Source organism: Haliaeetus leucocephalus, unplaced genomic scaffold (genome assembly GCF_000737465.1).
Source record: "Haliaeetus leucocephalus isolate CR32 unplaced genomic scaffold, Haliaeetus_leucocephalus-4.0 Scaffold849, whole genome shotgun sequence".
NCBI classification, from domain to species: domain Eukaryota; kingdom Metazoa; phylum Chordata; class Aves; order Accipitriformes; family Accipitridae; genus Haliaeetus; species Haliaeetus leucocephalus.
Window position 1 is genome coordinate 1,066,648 of NW_010973285.1, and position 16,703 is coordinate 1,083,350.

Genomic DNA, 16,703 nt, shown 5'->3' on the forward strand with positions numbered 1-16,703 from the left:
TACATGAGGCAGCAGATTCTTCAGCTGCCTTCTAGGAATATGCCCTGGATAGAAGACTGTGGCTGAACTAGGTGTAGGGATGAGCTGATCCTACAGTGATGGTTCAGACTGTCTACGTGTTGGCTGCTAGAAGGCAGTGCTGTGCAGCACTGTTTTTCAGAAAATCACCGGTCTCAGGCAGCAGGCCACCTGCTCTTCAGCTCAGCATGTCATGGAAACAGAAAGGCTGCAGTCATCTCATCACTTCTCAACTAAAACAGGCAGTTGATGGAGACTTTAGATGGAAAGCTCCCAGAAATACTGCCTCAATTACTGAAGTCAGTGGGCCTGTCCTGAGCATCATGGGGAGGATCCTGTGTACGACTCATAAGACTTACCAAGTAAAAGGAAGGTATTTGCTAGTGAAAGGGAGTATGAAACACATTCATATTGAAAGTGTTTACTGATGGAGACTGGAGATGATGGGGAGGGGAGGAAAGTGTATCAGAGCTGGAAGGTAATGTGGTAGAGGTGTAATTTGCACAGGTGAGTCCTGCTGCGCCAACTCCTTTGGTAGGTTGAGCAAATGGACATAGAGCCAAAAATCCCAAGCAGCCTATGATGGGCAACTGCCAAGCCTCCCCCATATTGTATTTTTTCTGGTCTAGACACCGATGCAGAAATGAATCTGTTTCTGAACATCTGGGAATTTACTGAATTTGGGCTACCCAGCTGTCTCTTGAATAATGAACTCCTTGTGTCAGGGGAGGTAAAAGGCTCCTGAGCCTTTCCTACAAGGTCAGCAACTGGCAGCAGGTACTAACAGGGCAAGTGTCCAAAGGGTCTTTCAACTCTCATTCCTGTTGGATGATAGTTTCAGTTTTTCTGAAGAGAGATGCTGGAATTCAGATACCATTCTTCCTTTTTTTTTTTTTTTCTGAAAAGAATCCACCCCCACTGTCTTTCCTAATTTCCTTGTTGTCAGGTGTGGAGATATGTTTATTGTGCAGCACATCTAACTTGGTGTCCAATGTTCACTAACGAGGTTTTGACCTTGGAGCAACAATTAGTTTTAATTAAAGAATCCTAACTAAATAAATAATGATGTATCCCTCTAAAAGTCATACACTCTACAAAATTTATAAGACAATTAAATACCTAAAATTTTTATTTGTATACATACAGACATACAAGCACACACAATTTTGAAATATTAGGTGTGTTCATAAATTGTCAATGTTAGTTTTAAGTGCATATATAAAAAAACACATATAGGCATATTACATGCAGTAGTAATAACATTATATATATAACATGCTACAGAAATAAAGAAGCAGCAAAATGTTCTGCTTAGTAGTATGTTACAGAGCAGCAAGAGCAACTCCATCCACCTATCCTATATGCAACAGCGGGAGAGAGGCAAATCTGATTACTTAAAAAAACCAGATATGTTTTGTGATCATATTATAACTGGTCATGATTAAGCTGTTAGAATGTTCTGGAAAATGTCTTTCAAGAAATTGCTGTCTGAATCACAACGTGTACTTTTACAAAAGTCTGTCTACTTCAAGAATATTTCTGATGTTAATGGATCTAAATAGCTTTTGAACACTTCAAAGAAGGTTTTTAAAATCTTTTCCATCTACGTAGGTAGATTACAGGTAAAAACTTTAGGATTCTGAATGATGTTTTATGAGTTTCCAACTAATTTTTTATGTCATGTTGAAATACACTGAAAATCACATGACAAAGTCACTTCAGTAACTGGATCCATGTCTCAGTATTCAGCCCTGCAATGGTAACTGAGGTTGCAGCTGTCATGAGTTAGACCCAGATCCTCAGCCATATTTCAGCACCTACCTCCTACATGTCACTGAGGGGTACTATGTGCACAGTTTCACAGCCTGAGCCTTTTTCCTTCCAGGCACCACAGTTCAGGCAACACACACTGTAATTCCCAGATCAAATAGTCTCTAGTAATGAACACCAAGCACTGAGATTATATAGAGACATGGATGAACCAACCCAGTCTCCCACTGGTTATGAAATGTCTAGCCTTCATATGGCATTTTATGTCTTCAGAACAGCCTAATAGAGAAGTTTGCTAAATTTACCTTCTGATAAAACCAATAAAAGAAAGCTAATAGCATGATCAGTTGGTAGTTATGACAAATCTCAATATTTATAGACAAAGGAGAGGGGGAAGTTACCCAGAGTTTAACACCCACTTTCTAGTGCAATGATTCTTAAGGTCTTTGAAGAATTAAACCAGAATGATGAAGTCACTGCTGCAAAGAACAAGCTCAGTATTTATGTCTATTCCTAGGACAAATACTTTGAATGTAAAGAAAGCAAAAATATGTTTCAAATCAGCTCACTGCATGGTTCTAGCAAATTGTCTGTGAACCTGTGTTCTCTATTAATTTGGAGTTGTGTGTCACTTGGGTCTCTCTCACAGATAAAAGGTTTCTTTTCCTGTTCTTTGTTGCATGGCTCTGATTTCTAGATAATTGAAACAAGAGAAGCGGAGTGTACTTGGGAGTGATACTTTCTAAGCTGTACTTGGCTTGAATCCCTGATGCAAGGCTTGCTGTTCTGAATTTTTTTAAAAACGTGTAACAAGCTGTTGGACTGATAAACAACAAGCTGAGTGCAGTCTGAAAAAAATAAAAAAAATAGAAAACAAGTCTACTCCAAATGCTTCACTGGTACTGAAGGGATAACTTTCTGTTTTTATTCAAAAGTACTTCACTACTTATGTGTTCCTGGAAAATAGACAGAAGAATATCAAGGTGACTTCAGATAAGCTCCAGGGTAAAGAAACTTGCTGCCCTCTCCAGTACTTTGAAGAAAGTGTGTCCTTGAAATGTGCAACTTATACATTCACACATTTAATTATCTACAAGGCTGTTCTCATGCAACTCAATTCAGGAAAATAAGGGTAACCTCTAAGCTCCACTAGAGAGTTCTACTTCATGTCCTTGGGCATCCAACTTGCTGGTCTTGAAGATTTCTTTCCCAGTCTATCTAGTGAAAAGGAAAAATCAGAAGCCTGACTTCCAGCATTTTATAAAAATTGACTTATTGACATGGGTACTTGTTTAGTAGTTGCATCGTGAAGGTACCAGTCACACTTGGACTCAGGCTCAAGGGTTGATGTGAGTTCTGTTCCTGCAAATGGTCATCCATACTTGTACAACAAACTGCAAAGTACACCAAGCAAAACTAATAAGCTTGCTGTTGTTTGAAGCAGCAAATCAGAAGCATTAAAGCACTGAGTTTTAACAGGAGATTCTAGTCTACTTCATGTGGACTATGTGGAAGTATCAAAGAATTTTTTTTTAGCCATGTCAATTCTTTTGGTTTGCATGACACCAGAGAAAAGGGAGGTGACCATAAATGCCAGCACCAAAATATTCAAACCTCGTGAAGCCTCAGAAAATGTCAAATTCAAAGATGGGGGTGCAGGTTTGAGCCTTTTGTTGTTCTGTTCAAACTAATATGCTCTTTTCTGACTGAGATGTCATGAATTTTTTTTTTTAAATATGAACAAGATGATAATGGGGATTCAGAAAGCAGGGCATTTGTGACTGTAAAAGCATATATTTTCTCATGCAAGTTTTCCTTCATAAACCAATTATCTTTCAAATACTAGATCTGGTTTCACCCGGAAGATAGTTTGAAAAACTTCATGCTCAACACCTCCTATTGTGGTCCTTGCTTTTGTAGTTACTAGCAACACCAAGAAGCTTTTGCAGAAACTGTTCAACTTGCAAACCCACAAAATAACCTAAGAAGAAGGTTTCACCACCAAAAAACTCCATAAGTGTCTGCAGAGTTTAATTTAGCCTGCAGGTATTGCAACTTTGCTGAGCATTTTGTCCAAAATGTTCCTCGCTGCCTGGTGATGCTGGACGTCTTTTCTGAGACATACAACAAGAATAGCTTCTGCTGCCAAACCGACATAATGTAGGAGCAGGGAACAAGAGGCAGCAGAGCGCAGTCCCCTAGGGCAGGTGTGTGGGTTTGTGCAGGGATGGATGACCTTTCCTGGGCGGCCCGGGACGATCTCCCCCGGAGCCACAAGATGGCAATGCGCACTGCGATACTTTCTGTACCTCCTAACAGCCGCAGCTGAGGCTACCAGAGACAGTTTGGGGTTGGTTTGGTTGGTTTTGGGGGGGGGTTTCTGCTACAAATATTTGCTGCTTTATTAATTGCACATATACGTGCTCTCCAGCTGGGTGTCATAACGCCACCTCTGCTGTTACGATTTAGGACAGGAAATTGGGGTTCAGTCTATTTTTCTCCCCAAGTCCAGTAAGATACAGGATGTTGCTGCAAGGAGAGCATTTTTCTTTTATCAGTTTTAACATTATCCAGTGAACTTATGTCAGTAGATACAAGTCCACTGCCAATGGGCTTGCTTCTTCTACCTCTGCAGTCCTCCGGGAAGAAGTCCATGGACTCCTACCACAGGTTGCAGTTCATAAGCTGAGAATAACTGAGACAGGAAAAGGCAAAGGGACTTCATATGAACAAGTGCGGTCTTCTACTTAGAAATTATCCTGTCATCTTCCCATTCCATTAGTAAAGGAGAGTGAGGCCCTAACTGTCCTTTCATCTCTGAAGGTGTAAGGCAGGCTTAATTCTGCCAGTGTCACTGTGATCGTGTTAGTGCAAACTTGGTGTTAGATCAAAACTGAACTCCAGATAGTCTGTCTTGCAAGACAGTCATGAAAGGATTTTTAAGATATTGCTGAACTCAGGTAAAAAAATAAGCATCCTCACTTTGGAAGTGCAGTTGTCACTGGATGCCAAGAATAACAAAAAAGGGCCTGAATTTGCTGCATTGCAATGACTTTTCTGTTATGTAAAGCCATTAGTTAAACTCTAGCACTGTCACACAAAGAAAAATGCTTGAAAGGCCACACCTTCTAGTGAAGCACTTGAGTTATTATCTCTGTCAGAGTTAGATGGGGCTTCAGTCCCCACTTCCAGCTGTAAGAATGCAGTTAAAATCAATGTAAATTAGTTTAACCTCACAGCAGGAAAATAGAGGTCTCAAATATTACACATATGCATTAATTTCCACCAGGATTTGAAGGTTTTCTCTTCATTAAGTGCCCCACCAAACCTATTTAGCTTCCTGATCACCAGTAGTCTTCTTAGAACAATAATCTTCGTTTTGGTAGACAGTGTTATTCATTACACATACCTTACTATGCACTATAATGATTTGTGTCCATCTTTACCAGGAAACTGCCAATGAGGTAATCTTAAACTCCATTAATGTCCTTCCTTACTGAAATATCCCTTTTATGGCCACAGAGAGTTTAGTTCAGATTAGACTTCCTTCTTCAAAGCCAAATGAAGAATTTTTAACAGAAAGATCAAAGCCCAGTCTACCAGTTCAAAAGGTGGCTGGATCACCACACTGCAGCAGCTACATTGCTTCTTGGTCCAGGTCTCCTGGGCTTCCAGCTCCTGGACCTGATCTGTATTGCATAGTTGCTGCTGGCATCATGCTCTAATGTGCAATGGAGACAAGCCCTCAGTTACTTGGGGGTTTCAGTTACCTTGTTTTCCGAGTGTCTCAAAAGCTTTCAACTAAGTTTCTGGGAAAGTACCTTGTTTCAGCTTGTAGGTTGGTTGCTTGTTCACATTTTTGTGGAGATGAAGGGGAAGAGATGCATGTGAAAACTCACACTCTAGCCTGGCACACACCCTTGGGCAGACCTAGCTACTCTGAGCAGGGGAGGACACTGTTAGCTTAACTGGTGTAATCCAGAGAGGTGATATAACTCACCAACTGGAAAACTACTGCTAAAGTATACACTCTTTGTGTAAACACAGTTTAAGCCAATTTAATGTTTACTGGCTCCACTGTAGCTGCAAAGACTCTGCACTCTATAGGGGGCCACTACTGAATTAGGTAAAAGCAAGGGAAATAATATTTATTTTCTGAACACTGTCCAGTGATACAGTCATCTGTCAAAACAGCTGGTGTTTTGGGAAGTGTATCTTGTTAAAAAAAGTGCAGCACTGACTTATTGACAGTGTTTACCCATAGAAAAATAATCCTTACTTGGGAGGAATTTACATTAACTAGCTGGGGTTTCAGTTTTTGATGGTGTTGACCACATCTTAATTTAATTTCATTCCTCTTATTAGCTTGTTCACATTACTGTGGCAACTAGTACATGGTCTTTGCTTGAACACAAGTTAAGAACATCCTGATGGATATTTAACTGAACTGAGTTTCATTCCCTTGATGTTGATTTTTCATTGTCCATTTTTGTCTCCTGCTGTTGCTTGCCCAGTTTGCCCAGCTGTGATAGAGGAGCCAGGGCACTGGAAGCTCATGTAGCGTGGGAACCAAGCTACTCCTTATAGGACAGTGTGGTGCTGGGATTAAGGGGCAGCCTTGCACATTCAAGCTGTCAGAATAAGTCTTACAAACCCCTCAAGAGGTTTACCTAACCCCACTGGGCCCTGTGCCTTTCACCCATGCACAAAATGATGTTGTTCTTCTGAGAAACCAGCCAACAACCTTCCGGCAGATAGTGTCATTGGCAATCCACAGCCTGGATACAGGATTAAAGGATATAGTAACTGCTGTATAGGACAGACTGGTGAGACCTTACTCTGTAATCACAGGGGTTTATTAACAAAATGGGTGTGTTATCAGAAAGCTGCTTAAAATGTTATGTCATAGCCTGCTAAAGGTGATTCTGCCCTTGATACACATCTTTGAAGATCAATGGGTGAACATAAGAGGATGAACTGCCTGTTGTGCGCCAGCCAAAAGGTCAGCCTAACACTGTAGTCTGTCTCTGGCAGTGTCCACCAGTAGATGCCCGAGGAATAGCGTAAGAACAAGGCAAGAACATAATATAATAATATTTTTCCAGTCTGTACTCATTAGACCCCTATGCCCTCCTAACCCCAGGTCATTTTTTTTTTTATTCCAGCCCTCCCTTAGTGTTGTCTCCCATTAATTTGTTCAATCACTTTCTGAAATCACAGGTGCTCTTGATTTCCACACATATTACACCAAACAGGTCTATTTGCAGAGGGTGGGTTTTTTTAAACTTTTTCTTTTGATATTGAAGAATACACAGGTTGGGATGAGGAGACACATGCACGCATTTGGATGAAGGGTAAAAGCAGGACTCATAGCCCTGCTCTGTAGAGTGCACAATCACATGTTGAGCAACATACTGTAGAGGAGGAATAAAAGGCTGTTGCCCTCTCTACACAGTGTGTGGGCCAACTGATATGCAGGCTTCTTGACCATAGTCTCAGTCTGCATCATTTCCCCTGAGTCACCCAGCTCTTGCCCCGCACAGAGGAATTGGCAGATGTTCACAGACTCTGCACAAGGGTGCTCTGTATGGCACATTTCCCACAATGCTGGTCTCAGCTGTGCCCAGACTTTCTGCAGCAGTAAGGACTAGGTTTGCCTTTAATGGAGATTTATATACTGGACATACTGTACATATTTTGTGAGAAGAAATATATTTCAGGGTTTTGTTTTGATGGCAGATTGTGGGTATTCGTGCATTTTGCAGAATGTGTTTTCAAAGCATTTCCATTTTAAACAATTCCCTATGCAGCTGAGTGCAAGAGCATGAAATAGAATTAACACCAATATTAGCTGCACAATTGCTTTCATTAGGGCTGCTTTTAGAATGCTAATGTTACCTGACCTGTAAGCAGCTGTTACCAGTAAATGTAAATCAAAACCAGGAAAGTGAATTATTTTATACAATAGGAACAAATCTTTTTCTGCTTTCAATACATAAAACATTTTTCCTTTCCTTTAAATAATTCAGTTGTATTATTATTACACAGTTATGGCCACACTTCTCACTTTCCTTTATTTTTTTCTTTCTTAATGGTTCTGCTTCATTAGCCAGACACTTTTATTCCTGCCACTAAGTATTTTTGGGTATTGATGACAATGACATAGTAAAGAGGCTAAGCTGTGCTGAAGTAGATGAGATCTGTTACACTCATTCTGATTTATCTGACTCCTTTGCTGATTTGCCAGCCTGAAATCTTTGGCACAGTTTCAGACCATGTCTCTGGCAGAGCTGGGAACTTTTCTACTTTTTTTTTTTGTCACTGTTGTTGAAAATTCTTGCTCCATTTTCATTATAGATGATGTGGTTCAAACCTAAAAGTGCCACAAAGTAAAATCAGTGTCTTAAATCCAACACTTTTTCCTTTTTTCCCTACAGCTATAAAAAAAGAAGCAAAGCAACTTGAGGAGGAAGGTAGTTCATATCAGTTTCTCGACCTGCACAGACATACTCTTATCACCTGTTCCCACACAGAAGCACCTTACAGCTACTTGGGAACCTAAGCACCTGGATGCAGCAGTAGTTTATGGGTTATGTCCTCTACTGAAATCACTGCTATAATTGCAGTCACACAGATGTACTGAAGCTTTTTACTCCAGCCAGTCCTAGCCAATCAGCCCGGAGCAATGCCTGCAGTCACACTGACACAGTGGCCCAGTGATCTTGCTAAGGACTGTTCCCACTCCTGCTCTGTTGTACGTGGGTAGGTACCATTCAAGCTGACAAACCTCCTGCTTCTTGAAGTGAAAAGGAGCTTTGTCCATCTGACCAATGGTTTGATCCACTGACTTATCTTTTTTCTCCCTTTCTCACGTTAATCAAGGAAGTACCTTTTTTGCACACTCTGAATTTAACTCATGGTGATGAATTCCACTATAAAGTAACCTCAGCAGGAGGAAAAAGAGGGTGGCTTTTTAGACCAACAGGTGTTCTGGGAGTACAGAATGAAAGGAAGCCGAGTGTACAAGTATTTGGTGCATGAGCCATTCCTAAGACTAGTCTTTTCCATGGGCCCCGCATACTTCTGGGAGCCATCTGTCCAGTGCAGGAGCTTTGATTTTTCTCCACTTGGTAGCAACTGCTATATGTAAAGCTAACAGAAAAGGATATTCTTCTTTCACCTTCATAACCTAGCATAAAGATGATCTGCATAGATCTTGATGTACTTTTATTTGTTACTGTTGCTACTTCTATTTGATACCTTTCCAAACTGGTCATGAAAAAGGATAAATTCAATACAAACTATTAGTGAAATTAAAGAATAATCCAAATTAATAGTCTTTAGAGGCAATACAGTCTGCACCAAAAGTAATATCTTTTCTTTATTAATATATTTTGGGAGCACATAAAACAGAAATTACTAATAAGATGTCCTCCTTCAGAGAAGAAACAATAAATGATAATGAAATTGTTATTGATACAAATCTATAATTGTATTATCCTAAGAAATGCCTCATGACATACTATGCTAATAAATGACTCACCAGAGCTCTGTTCCCATGCAGGACAAATATTCTCTTACCAAATGTATTGGATCTGGTAAAATTATTTCTAGATTTGTCTTAGAAAAGTACTTAATGCATGAGAAAGTCTCACAGTACAGATCTTTGGCCTACTAAAGGAATTAAATTAGTAAGACTGCAGATATACCACATGGAGAAAGATCAGAGAAATGCCAAACCCCATTCAAGCAGGATCATCAACCCAATAATGTTTTCAGAAAGGAATTTGGAGTCCTCCTTGAGCCACAGGGACTCAAATAACACTCTTAGCTGGCCTGAGAAGTTCACATTCATTCTTGCTGGACTTTGGGTGGAAAAAATGCCTGTATCGTTTGGCAGTGCTCAGATGATTCATTTACATTTTGAGGGTTATGTATGACAGGGAAAGGATGAGAACTTTCCTTTAGCAAAAGGCAAAACTAACACTTGCTCACTGAACAGTTCTTGGTCTTTGGCAGCCACCTGATGCACCATACAAAAGCTGCACGACAGAAAGTCGATACTTTTATCACACAAAAAAAAAAGGAATTACTTTTGAAAAAAACATGTGCATTGACCACAGGTAATAAAGAGCAGAGACATACATCAAATTCAGATTAATCCCTTTTGCTCCTAAAAGGATTTTAAGCATACTGTATTCTGAACCTGTTCCTGTGGGCAGATATTGTATGTTTCACCTGATTCTTCGGTATATGACAGCTGTAGGCACAAGCAAAGTTTGTTTACTGGAAGTAGTTTTTTCTTGCTTTCTTTTAGTGCTGGTTTTTTTTCCCCTCTCTACTTTTAGTGATTATTGACATCTGAGGATTGAGCCTGCTTATATGTCTTCATTTTTTTTTATTCATACGGACAAGCACAGTCGTTTCTGTGGTATGTTGTATTGCCATAATCTAGACATTACCTATGAAACTTTCAATACAAATTAATTAACATAAATTATCTGGGAACAGAATGCTTCATTTTTGAGAGATTCCTGGCAGAAACTGTTGATTATTTGGCCCCAGTTCAGCCAAGTATTTAAGAACATATTTTGTCAGGGTCACTTTCACTCTTGTAGTTAATTGGGATTACAATTTATCTTTCATTAAAGCAGAATGATTAAGAAAAGAAATCTCCTTAAAGCATTTGAGGAGAGAAACAATTCAAATCTCTTTTGACATAAATACTTCCTCAGGAAATACATCGGACAGGTTAATAAAAAGATCAAGACAAAAAAATAGCTCTTCAGTACAGTAGTCATGTGTGCTTTATAGGAAAAAAATACAATTGTTTAGGAGCCCAGATGAAACTGTCAGATGCAAAGTTGCGTCATCAGCACACGCAGCTTCTAATTTAGAAGGTTATTGTACAGTTAGAGTACTGCCTGTCAGGAAAGCAGTCTGGGAAAGTCAAACAAGGAAAATTTGTTTCCCAAAGATGCTATAAGAATGACAAGTGAAAGTAGAGTCATCTGGTTTTTAGTCTGCTGTGGCCTGGACTTGACCTTTTCAGTAAATAAGTCCCCTTCTCTGCAGTGAGAATATAATCTTTCAATGCTGGAGAAACCATACAAGACAACATTATTGTTCTAAACATGCCAAACTCTTCACTCGGGTCAGGACCACATAAATTTTCACCTTCCAGAAGCAGGATGTGGCAGATCCAGAGGCCAAAGCCAAAGATGTGCCAGCTCTAGTGGGCAAAGCCGTGGCCACCTGAGTGCACACATTATTCCAGAGGTGATGGGAGAACTTGACGGCACCGGTTTTTATGTACTACTTAGTGCAATCTCACTGGCTACAAGAAGCTTGACTTCAAATCCCTCCTTGCGTCAATCTGTAATTTTGGGGTGGAGCAGGGTTTGTAGTAGCTTCTTAGCTGGTTGACACTGGTGAAGGCACTGCTGGAAGCAGATTATTACATATGTAGAGAACCTGGCATGTCCGAATTTAGGGAGGGAGGAAATGTTGGCTGGATGTGCCTGAATGGCAGAGAACTTACCGTTTTGTGGTACTGGTACTGTGTCCTGGTTTAGATTCAGTGAAGACTCATTCTCAACATAGAGAACATCTCCAGACTAGTCTCAAGGAGTTCCCTCTGTACTTTATTTCTGTATGGCATTTTTCTTCTTCATTGTCTCTCAGAGACCACTGTCTGTATGCCTTCTTCCAAACAGTAACAGTCATTAGTCTCAGTAGACCAACTGGCATCAATATCCTACCTAAGACTTAACTGTTGATTTTGCTGTTGAAGTTTGTGACTGAAGACAGTTTAATCCATTTCCTTTGATGGGAAGGGAATAGTAGAAGATTCTTTCAAGAATTTCAAAGACAGTGTCTATTCAAAAACTCAGTGCCACTTGAGTGTAAATGAGTGGTGGAAGAGCCTGCAAAACATGTGAAACATTGAAGACATCTAAACTTCTCTTCCCACCTCTGTCTCTTTGTTCCTCATCAGTTTGGGACTAGCTGTTTAACCAGGCCCTATTATATATTTAGATATTTTTGTTTATATAAAAAGATATATATATATATAAAACAACCCCTGTTTGGCAGCAGGAACAAAGGAGACGCATGTTAACATTGGGGATCCAAAGCGCTTTGGGAAATGGGCTGCTTGCCCAGGAAGGACAGGTGAGAGTAGCAGGGATTCAAAAGAATGTGAGGGACAAAAGACAGGGACATAAGAGAGAGGAAACAGGAGACCAGAAAGAGGGAACTCTAGGTTGAAAGCAGCCTTCACACTTAATTAACAGGGTCTGCTTTCAGGGGAACAGAAAGAGACACTCCCCCTCCCCCAGCCCATTGCAACTGCAACATCAGAAGGTCCAGTACCCAGAAAGGAGTAAAACCAGCAAAATCTGATGTTTTAAACATTTGCCATTACAAAAAAGGTTAAATGGCTTTCTAAAAATGACACCGTATGCAAGGCAAGAGGGAGATCAGACAATGTCTGTCCAGAGCCCATATCTTTGTCTGGCATTTCTGTGTGGTACCATAGTGCAGCCAGGAATTATTTATAATAACAGCTAAGAAGGCTTTGTAACGATAGGTATTTTATTCCTTGGGAGAAGCAGCTCTAAATCTCCCTGAGCCTAGCACAGCAAATAGTTCTTTTTCCAGGCCTTCCAGCCAGAGCCACAACACAGTGTATCCATCTCAAATTGAGACTTTATTTTATAGTTTTGTTTGATATTTTCTCAGAGTTCACTTGGAACACAGCATCTCTGATACTTTTCTTGCCTCTTTATTGGTAATAACATCTAATAAGCATGCAAGGAAGATGGGGGAAGGCAAGTAAAGTACTGTCTATTAAGTACAAATTACTAGTAAAAATCTTGAAAGACTACAAGGTATTTTTTGATTCAGGATACTGCCTTACAAAACAAATCCCAAAATGTTATGCATCAGACACTGTGTCAGACACATCACACCATTATTGCAGGAGCCATTGTTAGCAAGTTGAAATCACATATCACTTTTCAGTTTAAAAGGGGGGAGTATCAAATGAACAGCCAGAAACAAAACTTGTCAGTTTTGCCCAGAAAGCCATTATTCTACACCCACTAAATAAAACTAGGTGATTAGCTTTCAAAGGGATGGGCTCCCATGGTATAAAAAAATCAAATACTATCTAGTTCCTTCAATACCATAAAATCACTGTAAGGACTGAAAAGAGGGGTCTGCTATAACACTGCTTTCTGTCACAAGATAATAACACATTTTCTAACTTCAAGGACTAGGAATGTGAAGGAAGTTTAGCTGTTTCTTTCTCAGGTATGTGCCCCATCTTAGTGCAGCTGCATTTGCAGAAATGTCAGTTTTATTGCTTTTGTGACATCCTGTTGCTTTTATCAAGCAAGCTGTTCATGGCTCTGTAGACCACTTGTGTTCGACAACAGTTACTACAGCCAGATGGTGGAAAGGTTTATGAGTAGCATTTTGATCAGGACTATCACGTCTGTTTTTCAGGATAGAACCTGAGCAGATGGTACCTCTTACATTACCCCATACATCCCCTCCTTCAAAAGAGTCTTTTTTTAACTTTACTTAGAAGGACAATTTCATAATTACCTGTGTAAATGGATTTATTCTGAAAAGGCCTGTACATGTATTGCATCATGTACAGCATATTAGAGACACTGATCGTGTCAAGGATACTATAATAAGTAACACATGTATTCTCCAGTAGTTTAGAAACAACAGCTTCTGAAACTACCACTAATTCTGTTGCCTGATAAAGATGCATCAGGCCAGCTTTTTATCAGCTCAGCCGCATCATTTATTTCAGGCCTACAAAGGTTCATACCCCCATCACTTAGAAGTGGTGCAGCACAGCGTTTGTGTATGGGAGGGAGACAGCTTAGAGTGAGATGGTGGCTAGGAATGAGCAAGAGTGGAGGTGCAGGAAGCTGTGTAACCTCAGGCTGTTGAAATGCCCTCATCTTTGTCAGCAGAGTTTTGCATTTGTAAATTCCAGTTACAGATGCCTTAGCTGTTTTTAATCACACTCAAGAACAGTGATGTTTCCAGCAGTTGTGACCTGATTGATTTATCTCTGCATTGATTTATCTCTGCCATACCTTCAGCAGAGAGGTGTATCTTTTGGCTAAAAAACAAGGGTGCAAAACAATAACATCAGAAATAAGTAATTGCTAATAATGGACAGAGACTGAGACAGCAGTGGCAAAGTTGTTATTACAGTTCAGCGCCTGCAGAAGACAAAGTAATAAGAATCTCATAACAGAAACCTGCAAGTTCTGGCTGATGACTGCAGACCTGAGGGTGAGCAAGGAGGTGCTGCTGTTGTCTCTGATAGAGCAAATAGCTTTATAAGTGCCATAGACATCTCCATACTGTCAATTCTCTAGATCTCTGCAATTAAGAGGACAATTTTATGTATAGTCCAAAAATATTGTTTCAATGGTGAGATGGTGCAAGAGGCACAGGGAAACATTCTGTGGTTCCTGTCATTCCTGATATCAAGCCAAATGGTCTGTTGGTGCCTTCCTACTCAAAAAAATACTACTTCATGGAGTGTTATTATAGTCATTTTATGGCTTGGGAGACAGGGCATAAACACAAAATAACCTTTGCAAGGTCTTCTAGAAAGCTTAAGATATAGGAAGAATTTAAACATAACAGGTTCAGAGCTAGGAGTTTAACAGTGGAATCCATCTTCTGGTTAGTTGTTCAGTGATAGATACCTCCAGTCCTTCATCCTTTGATGAAAACTGCAGCCCAGAGGCTGGTGGGATGGGATTCCTGTGACTGCAAATGAAGCCAGGTACAGTCATGAATGGGAATGTAGCTTATATCCCCATAACAGCCTAGGAAGTGCCATTGTGTTTATAGTCACTGGAATAGTTTCCTGAGTTCACTTCTGAACTACATGTTTGACTCTGTTTGTTTATTTGATGTCTGGAACAAGAGCTTTGATAAAAGTATTTGTTTTATTTAGCACCTGCACTGAAACATTAGTAATGCTGCACTGAAATGTTCCACATGTTTCTCTTACCTTAGACTAGTTAAGCAAGAGCATTCACACATTTCCTTAATCCCAGGCATCATAAATCCTTTACAAGATCCCTGTTTCATTGTTGTTCTCTCAAGGGCTTAGCAAAACACTCGGCGTGCACAATTCTTCTCTCCCAGAGCCCACATGGCTTAAAATAAACCTCATCATTGTCTTGTTCTGGAGGGTTTAATAGTGCTGCAGAAGAGGAAATCAGGGAGAAGTGGTAGAGAAGAGTTGAAGTACACTTCCAAATGGGAGCAAGGACCTTGATATTATTCACTTGCCCAAGACCCCATGTTGCAGTATTATTACACACGGAAGTAGCTTTCCACATTTTTGAAGTCTGGAACTCAGCTACAGCAGTAGAAAATATTGTCACAGCAAGAGTTTTAGTTAGTTTCATACCAACAGCTAACATTATCTAAACAGTGTTTCTTTAACAAAACGAAAACCCTGGCAAAAGTTCATTACTTCTTAACTGAGCAGGCCTTCAGGTATGTCTGTGTGCATTTAGGGAGAGTCCCACTGGCTTACCATGTCTGCAACACTCCTTTAACTGGGTTTTAACAGTGAAATACTCCAATAGAAAAATGCAGCAGTTAAAGTGGCTAGTCAGCAAAGCTTCTCTTCAATAGTTTGCTTCTCTGTGTAAGTAAATATGTTTGGCGGGAACTCCACTGCAGGAGGATTATCCCAATGTCCTCTCAATATACTGACTCAGAAAGTAGCCTTCAGAGTGTTTCCCTCCACCTTACATGCCTGTAATGGTATTTAGGTACTTCTATGCATTGATATTCACATAAGCCAGAGACACATAACCAGGTACAGGAAAAAAATGCCTTACATTTTCTTTTTCATAAAGATTTGCTTGTTAGTGACACTTGTACATCACTAGAAGGCATAGGGTATTCATCAGGATTTCCAAAGGTTACTATCACTTTTCTGCCTTTTGATCTGGCAAAACCTTTAAACCAAAAACCTGTTGATAAAGCACGAGCCTTGATGAAGGCAGTGAAACTTGTTCTAGTAATTTTATCACAGTCAGGCACTTGATTTAGTGGTCTAGACAGCCATTCAGCCATGCTCAGGCTAATATAGGCTGGTCATATTAATCATTTCATGGATCAAATAGTTTTACCTTTGTAAACCACATCAGCACAAGAACCCACACCACTTAAAGTGAAGATATTACACTTTCAGAGAAGGCTTTTGTGAAGGTGTTATAAAAAGCAAAAAGCCCAGCTTCCTCTAAGAGCTCAAAACACTTCTCAGTTCTACCATCTGCTCTGCCCTGTGACCTTTTACTGCTTCACTCTGCTTGCTGGTCATGCTTTGCTCTACACCTGTGTCGGTCTGAACATTTAGAACTCCAGCTTACTTCATGCTTGAAGACTGTTTCTACCACTTTCGGTGAAGTATTTCCTCTGTGTCATCTTAGAATAGCCTTGCTTTTTTGCTTAATGCAGCAAATACAATTGAATCATAAGACTGGGGGGCAAGGAGGAGAAGGAGAAGGAGAAGGAGAAGGAGAAGAAGGAAAATAAAAAGGAAAATAAAAAGGAAAAGGAAAAGGGAGAAAAGAAAAAGAAAAAGGAAAAGAAAAAAAGAAAAAGAAAAAGAAAAAGGAAAAGAAAAAGAAGAAAAAGGAAAAGAAAAAGAAGAAAAAGGAAAAGAAAAATAAAAAATAAAATAAAATAAAAAAGAAAAGAAAAACAAAAAGAAAAACAAAAAGAAAAACAAAAAGAAAAAAGAAAAAGAAAAAGGGAAAGAAAAAGAAAAAGGAAAAAAGGAAAAAGAAAAAGCAGAAGGAAAAAGAAAAAGAAAAAAAAGAGGAAAAAAAGACATTTTAAATATTAAA